The 19,463-nt window shown below is 35.4% G+C and overlaps 1 protein-coding gene across 2 annotated transcripts in view; it reads left to right on the top strand.

Moving 5' to 3' along the window:
* LOC150075389 (carbonyl reductase family member 4-like) overlaps positions 1-12,440 on the top strand; it is a 41,499-nt gene extending 29,059 nt beyond the window's left edge. The window contains exon 7 of one of the 2 annotated variants that reach the window (XM_090388777.1): positions 12,367-12,440. The gene's annotated coding sequence lies outside the window, so the exon portion shown is untranslated. Of the gene's footprint in view, positions 1-4,237; positions 4,263-12,366 lie in introns of those variants that run through there. The other variant, XM_090388776.1, reaches the window with a different exon arrangement.
* The last annotated feature ends 7,023 nt before the right edge of the window (positions 12,441-19,463 follow it).

Here is a 19,463-nt window from a genome sequence, read left to right as displayed (position 1 = left end):
TTCAATTGGAATTGGAAGATGTTGTTCTGGCTAGGTACTGTTCTTGTTGATCTTAAATGTCATTTGTTATTTACATGCACAGCTAAAACATTTGGAGAGAAAATGGTTAATGGCTAGAGGAGGTTGAGCAGGAAGGACAGGACATGCATTAAACTGCTTATTCAGCAGATTGGGAAAACAGTGGTAACCACGTAGGAATGATGCCTTTCTCTATTCCTGTTGATGTAGAGATTCAGCTTTAACTGTATCATATACACCGATGAGCCAAAACATTATGACCAGCGAGTCATTATGCAAATCAAAGCAACTGCAGGTGAACTACAGCACGTGCGCAGGTCAGGATATGGTATAAAAAATATACTGAACTCCGTTAATCAGTGTTACTCTTGTTCTTCAGATAGGAAAGGCAGCGGATTTAAGCGAGTTTGACAAAGGCCAAATGTTAATGGCCAGACAACTGGGTCAGAGCATATCCGAAACGGCACAGCTGGTGGGGTGCTCATGGTCAGCTGTGGTTAGTACCTACCAAAAGTGGTCCCAGGAGAAGAACCCACGAACCGCCGGTGAGGTGTTGGATGACCACGGCTCATCGATGCTTGAAGTGAACGAAGGCTCTCCTGGATGATACGTGGGAACAGAAGGGTGACTGTAGCACAACTCGCTGGTAATTGGAATGCTGGTGACGGGAGTAATGTGCCACAACACACATCGAACCCTGCTGAAAATGGGGCTGCATAGCCGTAGGCCGCTCCGAGTGCCCATGCTAACCATGGTTCACCGGCGACAGCGCCTACAATGTGTGCGCGAGCATCGAAACTGGACCTTGAGTGATTGGAAGAAAGTCGTCTGGTCCGATGAATCATGTTTCCTGTTGCCCCATGTGGACAGCCAGGTACGTGTGCATTGTTTACCTGGGGAAGTGATGGTGCCTGGATGCACCGTGGGACAAAAACAAGCCGGCAGAGGTGTCATCCTTTGGGCAATGTTCTGCTGGGATAGCCTGGGTCCAGTCATCCATGTGCCGGGCACTCTGACATTTACCACCTACCTAAATATCATTGCTGACCAGGTACACCCTTTCGTGGCAGTGGTTTCCCCCTCTGGCGGTGCCAGCTTTCAGCAGAATAATGCGCTATGCCACACTGCCCGGATTGTTCAAGACTGGTTCGCAGAACATGAGGAAGACTTCCAGGTATTGCCCTGGCCTCCAAATTCTCCAAACATCAATCCCATCGAGCATCTGTGGTTTATGTTGAAACAGCAACTCCGATCTGTGGCATCTCAATCACGGACCTTACAGGAGTTAAAGGATCTGCTGGTTAAGCGTTGGTACCAGATACCACAAGATATGTTTAGAAATCTTATAGCGCCCATGCCTTGCCAGGTACAAGCTGTTTTGGCTGCACGTGGAGGACCAACATCATATTAGGTATGTGTATAATGTTTTGGCTCATCTATATATGCTGCAGTCAAACTCATCTCATTTTGTTATGTATTCCTGATATAATTTTTGGTGATGTAGGTCAAAATAATGTTTTTATGAGATAAAATGAAATAAGATTGTTGGCCTCAAGGTTACTTACCTTGGTGTATTTAGCATAGTCTTTGATTCTCACCATGAAATTGCTGTAAAACTAACTGATGTAAACTTTATTACATTAGCACAACAATTCATAAACAGTGTCTCTGGCCTCAAGTGGCACAGGGTCATGCATGCTTTAGAATCTATTTGATTTTTTTTTTTTTTTTTGTGCCTTAGAAGAAAATTTATATGCTGTTCTTGGCAAACCTGGATATCTTCTCACTGAGAAAACCACTACTATAGCCATTATATTTTTATGCCTGGTACCATTCTCTCTCTACAGTGAAAATGGTAATAAGATTCTAGACAGAACTGTCAAGAGTGATGATGTGGAAACATTTTGGATCCCCACCACACAAAAAGTTTAGAAATGTTCTGTCTGTCAGAAAAACCATGACAGCTATTATTGACAGTGTTCTTCTCATTGATTCCACGGAGAGAGGCTTAAACACCACCTCTGAACAAATATTGTCAAACCCTGAAATTTCCCCATTAAAGCGATATGGCCATTTAAAAGTATAAGCAAAGTTATTGGGAATTATGTGCATCCTTTTTGAAAAAGATAGAAAATGTTTATTTCAAATACTTGATTATTGCTGATTTTTATGATTTTTCTGGTTTGGTTATAAATAATTGAACTTTCTTTATTCAATAGAGGAGTGGGTTTATTTCAAAACAATATGCCATTGAAATAATTAGATAATAAATGCTTCTCTGCATTTTATTTTACTGTCTTGGAGGCTTTGTATTCCATCAAATGACAACAACAGGATTGGATATATGGTCATTTTATAAACGACATTGTCCACAAGTTGATTTAAAATTAATAATATCATTTTTAATTGAATAACGTCACCAAAATAAGCAAATTTGTTATTCATTAAAAGCTCAAAGGCACCAACTCTGACAGGATATTTAGTCTTTCGGGACTCTCATCACAAAGCACATGACCTCAATTAGCAGCTTTGTGTCGAACAGTGGTGAAAAATGTACTGTGTCTTAAGTGGCATGTGAAAGAAAAACTTCTAGTTAAACACATAACACAAGTTGTATGAATATAACCCATTTACTGGGCTACATTTGTCCAAAGCAGCAAAATAAAGGAGCAAGTTTTTAATGAATAACAGATTTGCCTCTCTTTTTGTGATTTTATTTGGTTAAATGATTATTAGTAATTTTAGGTCAACTCATGGATGACAATACACCTTCTAAAGTGAGTGTAGATATAAGCCTATCAGTGTCACTTGAGGGAACAGAGCATCCTCAAGACAGAAAAATAGAATGTAGAGAGGTCTTTATTATCTAAATGGGGACTTTCTTAATTTATTTTATCAATCCATTAGTTTTTAGTTATAATATTTAAAGTTTTTGGTCTTTATTTTTTAAAAGTTTTTATAAATGAGTTTTTTTTCAATATTATAAAAGCATAGCCTTTTGATTTACAAAAGTTAAAAAAATTTCTTATGAAGGAATATCAACTATGTCCAAATATCCATATACCACTGACAAAATTATCACAGTACACAATACTTGTTTCTGGACCATAGCTTAGTGGGTTTAAAAATTTGTTAGAACACTTGACAGTTTTTTTAAGTTACTTCATAAATTTTTAAGAGTGTGCTTTGGATAAATCAAAATAATTATCACATCTTTAATATTCTCATTTAATAGTATAACACCAATGGTCTTATTAATAAAGCAGTCTGGGGAACCTTACGGTTAAAGGTATAAGACTTTTTTAGGAAAATAAAAATTTTACTTCATAAGTAGACAATTTCTGTGAGAATTTTAGCTGCATAGAGTAAATTATTTTGAACAGAAAATTATAATGGTATGGGGGAGGGGAATTCTAGAGCTTGATTCAAGGTTGTTTCATATATTTTTAACCTATGCTGCATAACTTTGCAGTAACACCAACTTATAGCTTAATTTGAGCCTAAATGTATTAACTAATTAAGGATTAATCTAATAAATAAATCTACTTAATAACTAATCTCTTTTGTTTTAAATTTTATGTCTCAATCTCATTATCGTCTTTTAGTAGTGTAAGCACTTGTTAGATTAGACTAGAAATTAAAATAATACATATAATTTGAAAGCTTTAAACTGTGGTTGAAGTACACTGATCAACTTGCTTATCAGCTAATAATTGATTGGCTGGCTCATTTTAATGCTCTGATTGTTGGTATAACACCACTTGAAAAACAAATATTGAGGAATTTTAAAATCATCTACGATAGGATGATTTTAAAAAGCAAGGTTTGAGACTATCTTGCCTCTTCTGTCAGTTTATGTATCCTCAAAATATGAAAATTTCATGAAAGAAATTGAAAGCACAAGACAAATATGTTTTTCATAAAATTTGCACATTGTGAATACATAAGCTGACAGAAGAGGTGAAACAGTCCCGACAGGTGTACTGTGTTTCATTTCATAGGTGCTTTCAAAATTTTTCAACATCTGTTTCACACAGAGTAGTGTTACACCAGCAGTTAGTTATTTCTGCTTCTCTTTATCCTTAGACTCTTAGTTATATTAGTGAATATGTTCTCTCTGGAATTAAAATATTTCATTTTTAGGGGTTTTTTTTATATATATTTCCAGATTTAGTGATGTGCCTTAACAAGTAATATATACTTTATCTTATTTATACAGTGTTATGCTATTCATCATTACAAAGGATTTCTATTGTTGAATACAAGGTATAGTGAAAGAAATTATGATAATGGCATGGAATTTAGTAATTTCTATAATAAATTTATTTGTATGTCAACTTGAGTGACTTTTCAATAGTTATTAATGCCGACATGAAGACTTTCAGACATACATGGTGTAAAATTATTTCTTTTACAGAAATAAAAGAAAGTTTGTAGTTATATAAGTGGAAAAATAGTCTCTGGTTGTATCACACAGACACAGTATTATTACAGTGCATAGCATTTTCCTTTTTTTTTTTTTTTTTTTTAGATAGTATATTTGTCTGCATGTTTGTACCTCTTTTTCATTCTTTCCTTAATTATGTAACATTAATTTAGTTTCTGAAATTTGTTTTTAAGCTGCCACCTGGTGCACACTCCATTCATGACAGTAAAAGCAAATCCCTTAAATTGTACTTAATGTGAAATGAAAATTTCGCTATGCAATTTTTTTTGTAATACACTGCATACAAAATGTAAAAATTCTGGAATATTTTGAAAGTATTCTGTATCATTGGATACATATTTAAAAATTATACAACTATTAGAAACATTTGGAATTGTGTAATGAAAATATTGGCAGAACTACCTAAATTAGCTTTGTTAAAACTTGACTGGATATAACAAATTAATTTAATTGAAACTTAATTTTAACTTTTTGAAAGATTATTTAAAACTATTGACAAAAAAGTAAATATTAGTTGTCTAGTAAATAATTACTGTGTTGTCTTCTCTTAGCAGCATACAATTTTATAAATTCAAAGGCATCAATATTTATAATCTGTTAAATCTTTTGGTCAGAAGCTTCAAAATACTGAAATCAGCTTTAATTTTTGCATTCTAGTTGGTGCCCCTACCTCTGAATTTTCCATTTTTTTCTGTCTGATATTTAAATTTTTTGCTGTCTGGTTGATTTCTGTTTTGTATATGTTCAGCTCTGATCCTTGGTACTCCTGTAAGAAACCTGTTACTTACAAATTCTCTGTAGTGTTTCTTTTTCTTTCTGTTATGCACTATAACTTGAATTCTCTTTTCTGGGCTGTTGAAAGAGTCTCTGTTTGAGTTAGGTTGAATCTGTTGTTGCATTGAAAGAGAAGTAATGCCATGGAAAATAGGTGAATCAGTTACTGGAGGTAAACTGGGCCATTCAGCAGAATTATTTATTGGAGTAAGTTTGATTTTTTCCTGTTCTTTCTTTTGAGGTTTCTGAATGGCTTGAGGTTCTGCTGGTGCTATACTAATGTAAGATGGTGTCGGCTGATCTTGATTAGGGAGAATTTCATCCAGTTTTATATTATCATTTGGCTGTTGGTTTTCACTGTATTTTACAAATTCTGTATTTTTATTGATGTGACCTTGATGTGTCTGTAAAAATTCTAATTCCTCTTGTGGCTGTTGATATAAGAATGTTTTTGGAAACACTGTCCTTTGTTCTGACTGATGATGAGTGCCTGTAGTCCATAAGCTGCTATTTGTCACATTTGGAACATTAGGTTGCATTGCAGATACTGGTAAATGTAGTGGGCCTCCTAGTTGTTGGTTCTGCTGTTGTTGCTTTACAAATTCAGGTGGTAGTGGCGGAGGTGGAAATCGAACAAAAAAGGGAAGCTGATCAATTGGAGGTACAACTGGACAAACCTATAAAGAGTTCTACAGTAAATATGATATTGCATATTTAAAAAATCAGTAATATAAATGAATTTATCTAGAGAAGGAAGAAATTAAAGTGAAAAATATTTTTTGAAGGGAAATTATTCTTATCATCATCATTCTTATCATTGCAGTCATATAATTCAGTCTTTAGCCATATAAAGAAAAATGGAGTGATATATTCCACCCAAAAAACTGGATTTCTTTATAAATCTATCTTTTCTAAAACTAATATAATTATTCAAGTAATATGTTCTGTATTTGACATAATTTAGTATAAAAAAAAAATTTTAGCAGAAGATAAAATATCAAAATGTTTACTTTGTGAAATTGTTTTAATAAAGATTCAGTCTTAGAAATTAGCATCTTTAGAGATAAATATTTAAAATATATGAGTATACCTTAAACATTCATATAATTAAATTCCTTTTTCCCTTCTTGAGTTATTTATATAACACTGCCATACCATTAATATCCCATCACCTGCATATCTAAAAATAATATTTATTTACAGGAAAACAATAATGTATGCTAAAACCTTTGGGTTTTACAGCAGCCTCTAATCTCCATGGAACACTCTACCAGCAAATACCAGTAATTTTGTAAATGCCCTCTGATATTTTTCTGCCATTTGGCCTTCAAAGTGGCACCCAGTGCAGCTCTGGTTTTTAAGCAGTCTCTCCTCACGTGCACCAAATGATCCAATTCATCCCAGAGGTTCTCTACAGGACTAAGGTTAGGCTCTTTGATACTCATATCTCAAACCAGTCTATCACAATGCAAACAGTATGGAGTATTGTCCTATTAATACAGGTATGGGCCTTCCCCAATGTGTTGCCACAATTTAGGCAATGCATTATTGTTCAAGATGGTCAGATAGACCTCAGCATTCATGGTTCTGTCCAAAACAACTAATTGGTCCCAGACATCACACTGCCTCTGCCAAACTTCATTGTTGGAATAATGCAGTCCAAGAGAGCTTTCTCTGGGCATCTGCCACACCCAGACATGGAGTGATATATTCCATGCTTGATTGGTAGACCATGCATAATGCCTCATCACTCAAAAGCACAGCATTCCATTGGTCTACAGTCCAAGAATGGCAGACCTTGCAATAAGCTAGACAGCATCTGGCATTAGTCAGGGTGATTAGTGGTTTATGAATGGCTTCCCAGTCATGGTAACCCACATCGTACAGTGTCCTGTGCACTGTATTGGTACTGCTGTGTCCCGATCATCTAACTGAGGGCTTGTGTACTGCTATGTGTCCCGATCATGTAACTGTGTGTCTGCTGCAACATTCTGAGCTGACAATTCTTTGCAGGGCTCTGCTGTCATATTCCATCAGTTTTGGAGGTTTTTTAGTTGTTTCATGACAGTTTTAGCATCATTCCACTTCCATTTGCAGATCACATAATCAATCATTGACCTAGAGATCTTCAGTGCTGTTGAAACATGTACAGACTGATGCTTATTAGCATTAGTATTAGTAGAGGCATATGATGCAAGAAAGCAAGCCTATGCAGCATCAGCCAAAATAAAAAAAAAAAAAAAAAAAAGCTCCCATTTCACCCCTCTGTTCATTCCAAATACCTGTCCAGTTCAGCCTTAAATTTATTTAGGCTATCAACTTCCACAACAAGGGATGGAAGTCTGTTCGACCAACCAACTACCCGCTGGCTAAAGGGAAACTTCCACATATCTATCCTGCATCTGTCTTTCCTCAATTTGAATTTATGCCCTCTCAGGTGATTATTCTGAGCAAGAGGAAAAATCCCATCAGCATTGAGCATGCTCAAACCATTCAAGGCTTTATACACCTCAATCAGATCACCTCACAGGAGCCTAGTCTCCAGACACTAATTTGTAAAACTTAAGCCTTTCTTTGTAAGAGCAACCCTTTGTTCCATTCACTAATCTTCTTGCCCTTCTCTGTACTCGTTCCAACAGCTCTACATCCTTTTTAAAATGAGGCCTCCAGACCTGTATACAGTACTCAAGGTGTGGCCTGACCATTGCTTTATACAAGGGAATAATCACCTCCTTATCCCTGCTAGAAAAATTCCTGTATATCATTGACATGACGCCATGAGCTACTCTTGCAGACCGTCTGCACTGCTCAGAAAACTTCATATCTGCTTGCAAAATTACCCCTAGGTCCTTTTCATTCTCTACCACTTTCAGTGTAGTACCACAGAGTTGATACGTTGCTCTGGGGTTATTGCTTCCCATATGTAGCACTTTACATTTGTCAATGTTAAACTTCATTTGCCACCTCTCAGCCCATCTGCTCAACTTTCCTAGATCCTGTTGCAGCAGCATACTGTCATTAGTGCTCTTAACAACCCTGCTAACCTTTGTATCGTCTGCAAAATTGGACATTAACCTTGATATACCATCATCAATATCATTTATAAATACAGAAAACAACAATGGACCCAACACTGAACCCTGAGGGACTCCACTAATAACATTAGTCCACGATGAGCAGTGACCATTGATTACCACTCTCTGTCTTCTCCCACTTAAATTTATTTAGGATTGCAAATTGTTGCTACGGATAAAGATATCCCTTTATCCATAGCAGCAATTTGCCTCCACTGCCACACTGCTCCAATTTGTTCAGCAGTCTTCTATGTGCAACAGTATCAAAAGCCTTTCTAAGATCCAAATATATGATATCAAAGTTATTCCCTGCATGCAGTTCCTTTGTGACCACATCATAGTATCCAATCAAATTGGTCAGGCAAGACTTTCCCTTAACAAAACCATGCTGTGTCCGAGCTGTAACTGAAGTTTTGTCTAGATGATCTTGCAGTGCTTCTTTAACCAGTGCCTCCATTAATTTTCCTGGAACAGAAGTTAAACTAACAGGTCTATAATTACTTGTTGCCCTTTGATCCTCCTTTGTGAATTGGGGTCACATTTGCACATCTCCAGTCCATGGGTACCTCCCCTGAGTCCAAAGAAGCTCTCATAATTATGGCTAAGGGTTTGCTTACTTCCTTTGCTGCCTCCTTTAATATAACTGGATAGATCCCATCCACCCCAGGTGCCTTTTTTATGTTTATCTTCAAAATTTTCTCCTCCACTTTCCTCTCAGTTATTACAAAATCATGTAGCTCACTGCCAGAGTTTAATTCACCTCTAGCATTCCCTTTCCTGAATAACTCATGTGGCTGAATAACTTATGTGGCACTCTATTATCATTCCATTCTGGAAGTCTGTTAACTCCATTGATTGGTGCATCTTGCATTCACAATTGTACTACTGTCTCCTCAAATCCTACAAGCATATTTATAGTTGTCTGGCATGTGGTGCTTGGATAGAACATGACCAACTATCAACGGAGGGGCATCCAGATATTTATGGTAAAGCAGTATATAAAATGAATGTATATTTTAAATATTTGGACATTACTTAAGAAGAAAAATTTATAAATATAATATTGATATTATATGAATATTCATACTAGGGGGGGCTTCGCCACCTGCTCGCCAACCCCTGTGCTCACTTTTCTATGTAAAAGACAGACGTTGAAATACACATGGATCAATATCTATTCAGGAAATGACCTATGTAATTATTTACCTATGCGTTTGTAGTGGCGTAATTGCCCCGCCCACTTGTACTACATGACCCACATCCCTCTTCTCCCATTGGTTACCCCACCATGCGGCATTCTCAAGGTTGAATAAATATCACTATATAATTATTTACCTGCGTTTACATAGGTCACTTAAGAAAAGGCGTTTTGCTTCAGGTTCCATAATGCATGAGGAATATTGTTGCATCCAAAAGAGCAGGACTAAAATATTTAACTAAAAATATTTTACGATGGGTCCATTCTTATTAATATACAAAAAATGTTACAATGGAACATCAAATGATGCCGGGCGTAGACAGTGAAGTATGTGCACGAGGTTGGTGAATGTCATGAAGGGTAGATATCTTGCAGTGCGACAAACGTTGGCATGCACCCCACATACGCACTCTACATTGTCAACAGTGTCTGATTCTGCCCAGTAATCCATTTGTGTTCCTTCCATTTAACATTCGCCAACCTCGTGCAATTGCTTCACTGTCTAATACAGCATTTCCCAAACTTTTTTAGCCATGGAACACTTTTCATCTCACAATATATTTGCGGAACATTTATACAACCCCCGGGGCTCATATCTGGTGAGTATGGGCTTGGCACACCCAGGGTCCTGAGCTGGATATCATCATCATTGTTTTTCTTGATGATTCCCTTCTACTTCTCTCTCTCTCAGAACACTTACAAAACACAAATTTAACAGGAGCCAAAGAACTGTTTGCTAATATTTTATTATATACGATGCACCGTGCATCAAGAGCATCTTTATTTCCAACACATGTAAAGCTGAAATTCAAATAACTATCATCATACTTTTGTTTTGGCCTTTTATTAGATGTGATGTAATCGGATTTTTAGGAGAAAAAAGGCTGCGACTGTTCATCCTCACTTTGAAGTGTGATAATATTGTGTTAGTTTTCATCGAACACAGTTGCAATACTAGAAGTACTTGCCTCTCATTTTAAAGTTCCTTTTTTTAACCACAAATCCATGTCATTTATTTTAATAATAATATTTCGAAATACTGATAATTATCAAAAAAATTTATACAAGGAAGTGAGTTTAGTTATATCGGTTTGCTTCCCTCCCTCTCCTTCAACCTGTGTACTCCAAAGGCTAAATCACATATGAATGGCATATTAGACCACTACATTGCTACTTTTTTCTAGCAATGCATACTTCTTTATGCAAAGCCTGCCAAAATAGCATTTCATAGTCTATTTGATTATTAGTGTATGCCAGTATATTAATACCTGAAAAAAAAATGTTAAAAAATTATAATGATACAAAAGTGGTGTATGCTACAAATATGCAAAATTTATTTTATTTTATTATTTTTTTAATTATTAATTACAGTTTTTCATGGAACACTTGTTCACATCTCATGGAACACTATTGTTCCGCAAAACATAGTTTGGGAAACGCTGGTCTAATACATGACTACGCCTGGCATCATTTGATGTTCCTTTGTAATGTTTTTTGTATATTAACATCAGCTGACAAAGGGACCCATTGTCCAGATATTATTATTATCATTAGCTATATGGTGCAAGAAAGCCTGAGGCTTTTGCTGCACCAGCTGAAAAAAAAAAAATCCTGAGTTTATCTAGAGAGAAAGAGTAGAAGGGAATCACCAAGAAAGAGAAGAATGATGATATCCAGCTCAGGTCCCTGAGTGTGCCAAGCCCATATATGATATAATACTCACCAGATATGATCCCCTGGGGTATAGTAGAGGTATGATTGTAAATAGTTGTTTTTTTGTAAATATTTGTATAGTTTGTTATTATTTGTATAATAATAACATTATACTGATATTATTATTATTATTAGCCATATGGTGCAAGGAAGCTTGAAGCTTTTGCTGCACTAGCCAAAAAAAAAAAAAAAAAAAAAAAAAAAAATATTCTAAGTTACCCTGAGAGAGAGAGAGAGAGAGAGAGATACTAACATTATAATGCACTGATCGAAATCTAATCAGGAAGTGACCCATGTAATTATTTGCCTGCACATTTGTGGTGACATAATTGTCCTGCCGTCTTCTCCCATTGGTTTGAATAAATATCACTAGGAGGAAAACTTTTTTAATGTATAAAGAGATATTAATTCTGATTCTATACTCCTCCTTCTCCCAAACAGAAATCTGTAAATACATGTTGAAAGTATGTTTCTGGTTGTTCAAACATTACTTGAGAACTAAAAATCAGGTAAAACACTAAATTTTCATGACTATTTTCATGACTAAATTTTGGTCTCTGGAAATTTTGTTGCCTCAATTTCAATTCCATAGAATTCACCCTTCCCCTCTCCAGGTTCATACATACAGAAACAGTGTAAGTTTGAGACAGTAGCTCTAATTCTTTTCAAAGTTTCAGAACTTATTTTGAATATTATTAGGAATGGCTATATGAAATTTTGATAGGTTAAACCCATTTCCTCTTATGCACCCATCTTCCCGTATGAACTATCATTACAAAAATCTCTCACAGCTATCCATCATGTTTACTGTAAAAATTGGTAAACCCTTGAGGTACATTATTTTGTAATCAAATGTACTTGAAATTTGGCTGGTGCAGCAAAAGCCTCAGGCTTCCCTGCACCACATGGCTGATAATAATAATAATAATAATAATAATAATAATGTGTACATTACCTAACTTGTTAAATAGACATAGTTAAGTTCAGGACAAAAATCTCAATCTATGAAAGCTGTAAAAAGTCATTGTACATGTAAAACATAGTCTCTTTTCTTTACATAGTTGTAAGCAATCTGATAAAGTGATATACACTTTTAATAAAAAGCAATATACTTCTCCATTTAAGTAATGTTTTTTATTCAGACTAGTGCAACACCAAGGCAACTAGTGGCAAAGTACCTCCAAAATATGAGATTGATGAAGTAGCAAACCCAAGTTGAGTCCACAGCTGACTCACCAAACATTTCCCACAACAATTTCATAAATTTTTGTTGCTGTTCCTTCACAGAGTTTCAACATTGATAAAAGAGCTTTGGTCTGAAACTGTAATCTGACCTGAAGCAACATCGCTATCCATTTTTAAAAGCCTCTACATAAACATTCAATAGAGGAACTCTATTTTCAAACACACTAATGTTATGTTTAATTTCAAATAGTTATCGTGATAAATGACAATCACAGCAAGCATATGGAGTTAGCAGCATGTGTGCAATGTGCATTACTTTTGGGATAACCCTCATATTTCCATGTAATGTCCTCAAGATTAATTAATTGTATTTTTCATTTGATGAACTGTAAAATATATTTTTATTACAAAAATTTGAATAATCTGCTTTATGTGAATTTGTTTCTTCATAATAAATGTGCAGTTTCTTAAATACTGTTGTTAAGATTTTAAAAATTTGTTACCTGTTGAAATGCTCCCTGAGATGATGGCTTCATAAGGGATGATGGTGGCAGTGGTGGAGGAGGCACTGGTGGCAGAGGAGGAGGAGGAGGAGGAGGAGGTGGTGGTGGTGGTTGATGGGGAACATAATTCTGAACTACAGGACTGCTCTTGGCACACAGTGGTACTGCCCAGCTGTTATCTGTTTGAAACCAGGATGGTGATAAATTTTGTCTAGTTGACTGTTGACAATACGGAAACATCTCTTTATGCCAGCATCCATGAGCTTGAGGGAAGAAAAAATTTACTGGAGCTGGATGAGGGTACCCTGATGTTACATTTTTAGTCTCATGGTCCATTGTTTTATCACCTGTAATAATAATTTTTTTATCATTTGAATTTATACAATAAATTCAAATGATACAAATTAAAAACATCTTTCAATGCTAGTGTCAGGCTACATGAGTTTATATATGTAACATCTTGACCAGGGATTGGCTAATTATTTTATATTTCTGGAGCTTCTAGATTATTACTAGGATTTTTAAGGCTATACCACAGAAAATGGTTGTTAAGAAAAAAATTAAAATTTCAATCATAACTGGCAAATTAACATAAACACTACATAGTTAAAAAAAAAAAATACTAAGGTTTTAATCGGGAGCCCAGTGGTAAATTAATCAGCAGTGAACCACATATGTGTGTTAATCTTTACTAGTTCTCACTGTAATATTACCTATGAAGTAATTTATAAATAACATAAAGTTTCATAATATCTATGGAACTCACTCTTTTTATTATAATTCTTTATAGTGAAGTTAGAAGACTAAAATACAATGAACGCCATTTTAGAAACTTCCAAACCCACCAAATAGTCACTTGACTTTATTGCTAACTGCAGTTGCATGGAACCAGAAAGGTGCTAAGAAAAATCTCAGAGTGCCTTGGCCTCCTCTGACACCTCACTAAGCTCACTTCAGATTCAAATAAAAATGCTTTTATTTTCTCAGGAAACTGTTTCTTTCCACCATGACTCTGCTAATGATCTGCTGACACCATCAAATGGCAGCTGCTGATTTCTTGCCACTAATTAGGAGTGAGTAGAAGAACCAAAATTGTACTGTGACAGATCTCTCAGGAATTTGCTGAGGATACCAATAGATTTAGTCACATTTTCAAACAAGAAAATAAAGTATTTAAGAAATACTTTATTTTCTTGGGACTCCTTTCTTTTCAATATATCCCTGCTCTTAATTCTCTGATATTGCCTCAAGTGCACAATAAGCCTTTCCAACAGCCAAACAATGCTGATATGTTTGCAAATGTATCATTATCATAGGTACACTACATGATATACTTAGCAATGAAAGTATTAAACCTGATTTGATACTGGGTGTCTAATTAAAATAAAACTGGAATAATTTTCCACTAAAGTTAGAATGTCAATTAAGGTCAAATGTTGCTCAACAATGAAATTGCTTCACATAAAAGGAGATGTATAATAAGTGAAGTGACAAATATCAGTGTAGAAAAGATTGATTAAGTTTGTATATTAATTCAACAGTACAAGTGACCCCCACTTAACGCTGATAATTTGTTCCGGAAAAACAGAGCGCTAAGTGAATCTGCACTAAGCGAGCTCCGCATTCCCATAAGGTAACATATGTATTTGTAAGTTGCGGTCGGTGCCATAGGATATTGCCTAATCAATAATAAACGGTAGTGAAAAGATGCACAAATGTCGGTCAAAATATTTAATATTCAAATATTTGTACATATAAAATATTCTGCATTACATATCTATATAATTATGTGGTAACTACTTATGTATCAAAATTAAACTTAAAATTCCAATTAAAATTATGAATTTAATTGATATAAATTGATTTAATTTAATTGATGAATTTAATCATGAAAAATGTGTCGATTTTGGGTTGAACTTTGGCCCTCTTCTAAGTAAACTAAAAGGGGTATTAATTTTAAATTCCCCGCAGCATTACCACCCAACAATAAAGTCACCCGAGCCTTCGCTGCTTTGAAACCTGGCATGTTTTTTCTTCTTTCAATATGAAATTTCTTTTAGGCATTCATTTCCACAAAAGTCCTGCTTCATCTATGTTATAAACTTGTTGAGAAATATAACATATAATACCCCTCTTCAATAATTTTAAATTCTTTTTTGAAAGTTTCGGCTCCTTGATCTGCACTTGCGGCTTCTGTCTAGATTTTAAATCTATTCAACCAGCCCTTACCAGTTTTAAATGGTTCCACATTTTTTTTTTTTTTTTTTTTTCTTTTTTTAGGTGAGTTTTCTTTTGATCATCATATTGGTTAATCTCTCTCTCTCTCTCTCCTTTTTTTTTATAATATTTAACTTAACTGAATTCTGCATTGGATATTATCTTCAATAAAATTAGTTAACATCTTTCTATTTCAATCCTAATAGCCGGCCTAGCCCTAGTTGCTTGCAGTGGAACAGCTATCTTTCCCACTGCTAAAATTAATTCTTTATTTTTTTATAATTGTTCTTACAGTTAAACTTGCAGGTCTTAAATTATGGCACACATCTGCTTGTCTTTGACCAGAATCGATTCGCTTCAAAACATCTAATTTAATTTTCAAATTCAGTCTTTTTCTTAGATTTATAGTCTTCGTACTGCGCTCAGACGTTGCTTTTTCATTCTTATTGGCCATTATTAATTCTTCGAAAATGGAACTGCGTTGGTTGCATTAATTACAATACAATGTTCAAGTAAACTGTCCGTTATGCACGATGTCTAATACTGTACTGAGTGATGTGACTTTGGATAAATGCATATAACGCAAATATTACAAGCAATATACGTGATCATTTTTTAAAATGTTGATCTCGGAATATGTAACAAGTGACTGTACTGCAATTAAATTAGCATGCAAGAAAATTTCACCGAGCGTGGGAAACGTTTTAATGCGGTTTTGCTATTCATTTTCAAGCTAACGATTTCGTTAAATATGCCAAAAATGCAATCTGTAAAAGAGCGTTATAGTGATCTGTGCCAGCGTTATAGTCAGATACGGGTTATAATATAAGAAAAGTGTTATAGCAAATCAGCGTTATAGCGAACTGCATTATAACGGGGGGCCTGCTGTATTTACTTATGAAAATGCTTTGAACAGCCAAACGTTACAGTAGGGAGTTAAAGATGACGAATGATATCTTGATGAAAACTGAGTAATGCTTCTTGTACTTTTGTTAATGAGTCGGGCAATAGCAGTAGGAGCTGAAAGGTGGAGATCAGTAAACATCCTGTCATATGTGTTTGATTAGCAGTAGATTCAATGAACATGCAGGCCAAGGAAGCATAATCTCCTTTCATAGGCACTATCGGGATATAGGAACCATATGTTGGTGGTCACTGACCTGCTGTAAAATAGCATGTGGAATTAAACATAGAAAGGGGAGAAGCACTGGTCTCAAATTATTGTCAAAAAAAAATGTCTTATCTTGATCCATTTCTGATGCATTCTGGATTACCTGTCTCCAGATGCACACATGGCCATCATTGGATCCCAGGCAGAAATGTAATTTGTCATTAAGATGACAAGATACACATTCTTGTCCTCGAACAGCCCTCTCCCTATACTACTGAAAATGCTGATAACAATAGAATGGCATCAGAAGAAGACAAGGTGATGGACAAGAAGAATGCAATCCCCACTTCTTGCAGTCATTTGTTAATTTCTCCATGACTCAGGTACACACAGATAGGGATGGCATTATGATGTTGGAAATCTGGTAGATTGTGAAAAATCTGTTTTCTGTCACTAGTTGCTGGACCTGTTGATACTACATCTTCTGATGCCATAAGAGCCCTGATGACAGGAATAATCTAAGTACATTTCTGCTTCCATTAATGCCAACAACAACATCCAACCATTCAGGCATCACAGCCCATACAAATGGCAGTTTGCCACATTGACCATGCTGCTTCTGACAATTCAATGATCCTGCTCCTTTTAAAGTCCAATACCAATACATAACGCCACCTTATGCATGTTAAAGGCATTGCACATGCTTATACACTTGTTCATTCAGCGTTTTGTTTGCCTGCTAACATTTACATATGCTTTTAGAACACCTTCAGGTTCCTATATCAGAGCAGCAACAGATACATTATTGAACATTCCACTGTACTGTTCAGTCTGGCATGATAATTGTTTTCCATATGTATCACAGTTGAGCAAGCATATTTTCAGGAAAACTTATTGAATATTTCTAAGTGGGGCAATTTCAGTGATGAGCAATGTATATCTGAGTTAATACTTCTGCTTGACCCAGAATGTTGAAATTCTGTAGGTATGTGGATGCCTTTGTGATATCCAGCAAAAAGAAAATTGCAGTAACTCAATTTTTGAGTCAAAGTAGTGCATATTTTTATTTTAAGTTTTGATGGGATATTAGTATTAGTATTAGTAACGGCCGTATGGTGCAAGAAAGCCTATGGCTTATGCTGCACCAGCCAAAAAAAAAAATCCGAACAAAACAATGATATAAACAAAAATTAAATAAATAAATAAATAAATAAAAATAATAAAATGAAATTAAAAATAAATAAAAAGGAAATTAATCCTATCATCCTATGTGCTTCCCTTACCCGAAAGTACTATCCAGATAACCTTTGAATTTCCCCAAACTGTCGGCCTCTACCACCCATGAAGGCAACTTATTCCAGTAATTTATAACTCGCTGGCTAAAATAAAACTTCCTGCAGTCCAATCTAAACATTTCCCCCCGTAACTTGAATTTATGTCATATGTTATTTATATATGCAAGAGGACAGTGTTTTATATCACATATCCATATGATTGCCAGTGACTGCTCTTTTGAATCCAAGCATTTTGGTTTCCTGCATTGAAAACTGAAGATGCTTGATCTGTTTGGTATAGAGGCCCAAGGTTATTGGTGAATGTTGTCAGTGACAATTTATGTGCATATTGCTTTGCCCACAATCAGTTTTACATAGTATGTTGAAGGATAAGTAACCAATAAATTTGGATATTGTTTTGCAAAGTCATTAAGATCATTGTAGCCTGAAAGGAGGAACAAAGGTTTTTCAGTTTAACTTTAAGTTATTGCAGTCAAATAATAAACAGTGGCATATTCCCCATGCCAACCGGGCTAGCCAGGTGGGCAAAGTGCCTACCTGGCAACCCAAAGGTTGTGGGTTCAAATCCCACCTCGGGCTTGGATCAAAGTACTGCAAAAACCTTGGGAGGTGCATTATGGTCACAGAAGCCGATGCGCCAATAACTATCAAAAAAAATAAATAAATAAATATTCCCCATGCCACTACTTATTATTTGATAACTTTTTAGTTATTTTGATTAGTTGTTTTAGTTATTTATTTTTTGATGATCCTTCCATGTTCTCATCACGTATGTTATAAGAAATATAAATATTTTGAATATAATCTATAGCTACACCAACTGAACAGAGAAATATAAAATAAAATGGCAAATGATGTTAATGCAAAGAAAGACAATTTTACAACTTGTACAAATATTAACTTGGTTTATTGAAAAGGTTAAAAGAAACTACACATAACATATAACAGCAAGTACTTAAAAAAGCACTGCACAGAGTTTCATTGCAATGCTTTGAAATTCAATTGAGTCATCAGGCCTATTTGAGGATAATCTAGCTATAATGAATAAAAATATTTACAACAGAGACAAAACATAGCTGCATAGGCTACTAGGTCAGATACATAAAAGAATTTATTATTAGTAGTGGCATATGATGCAAGAAAGCAAGCTTATCAAGCATCAGCCAAAAAAAAAAAAAAAATCATCTGTCCATTCCCTCCAATAATTTCTCTACTTTTTCCTGGAATTTATTCAAACTACCCACTTCCACAACAACAGGTGAAAGTTGGTTCCAACAATCAACCACCTGATGGCCAAAGGCAAACCTCCACATATCTACCTTGCAACCATTCTTTCTTAATTTGAACTTATGCTCACTCATGTGTAGTCTGAGCATGAGGAAGAATGTCATTGGCATTGAACTTGCTCAATCCATTCAAAGCCTTAAACACTTTAATCAGATCACCTCACAGATGCCTAGTCTCAAGACTTTGAAATTTACAGAACTGAAGGCTTTCTTGGTAAGACTATTCTTTTGTTATTTTCACCAATATCATTGCTCTTCTCTGCACCCATTCCAGCAGATCTATATCCTTCCTAAAACGAGGCCTCCAGACCTGTATGCAGTACTCAAGATGCAGCCTAACCACTGCTTTGTACAATGGGATAATCACCTCCTTATCTCTGTTAGCAAAATCATTAACAAAATCCCATGAGGTGTTCTGGCAGCCTGTCAACACTGCTCAGAGAACTTCATATCTGACTGCACAATTACCCCCAGGTATTTTCCATTTTGCACTACTGAGTATAGTACCATACAGATAGGGGCCTCCGTAGCCAGGTGGGAAGGAGCAGCAGTGCCTAGCACACGCTTCTTGATTAGACCGAGGTTCAAGCCTGTCACCACCAAATACAGAGGATGCGGAAAGGTCAGGGAATGACCACCGCA

Source organism: Mastigoproctus giganteus, chromosome 14, assembly GCF_048544385.1.
Source record: "Mastigoproctus giganteus isolate SK-2022 chromosome 14, ASM4854438v1, whole genome shotgun sequence".
NCBI classification, from domain to species: Eukaryota; Metazoa; Arthropoda; class Arachnida; order Uropygi; family Thelyphonidae; genus Mastigoproctus; species Mastigoproctus giganteus.
The sequence above is the reverse complement of the archived record's forward strand: the minus strand, read 5'-3'. Positions and strand labels throughout refer to the sequence as shown.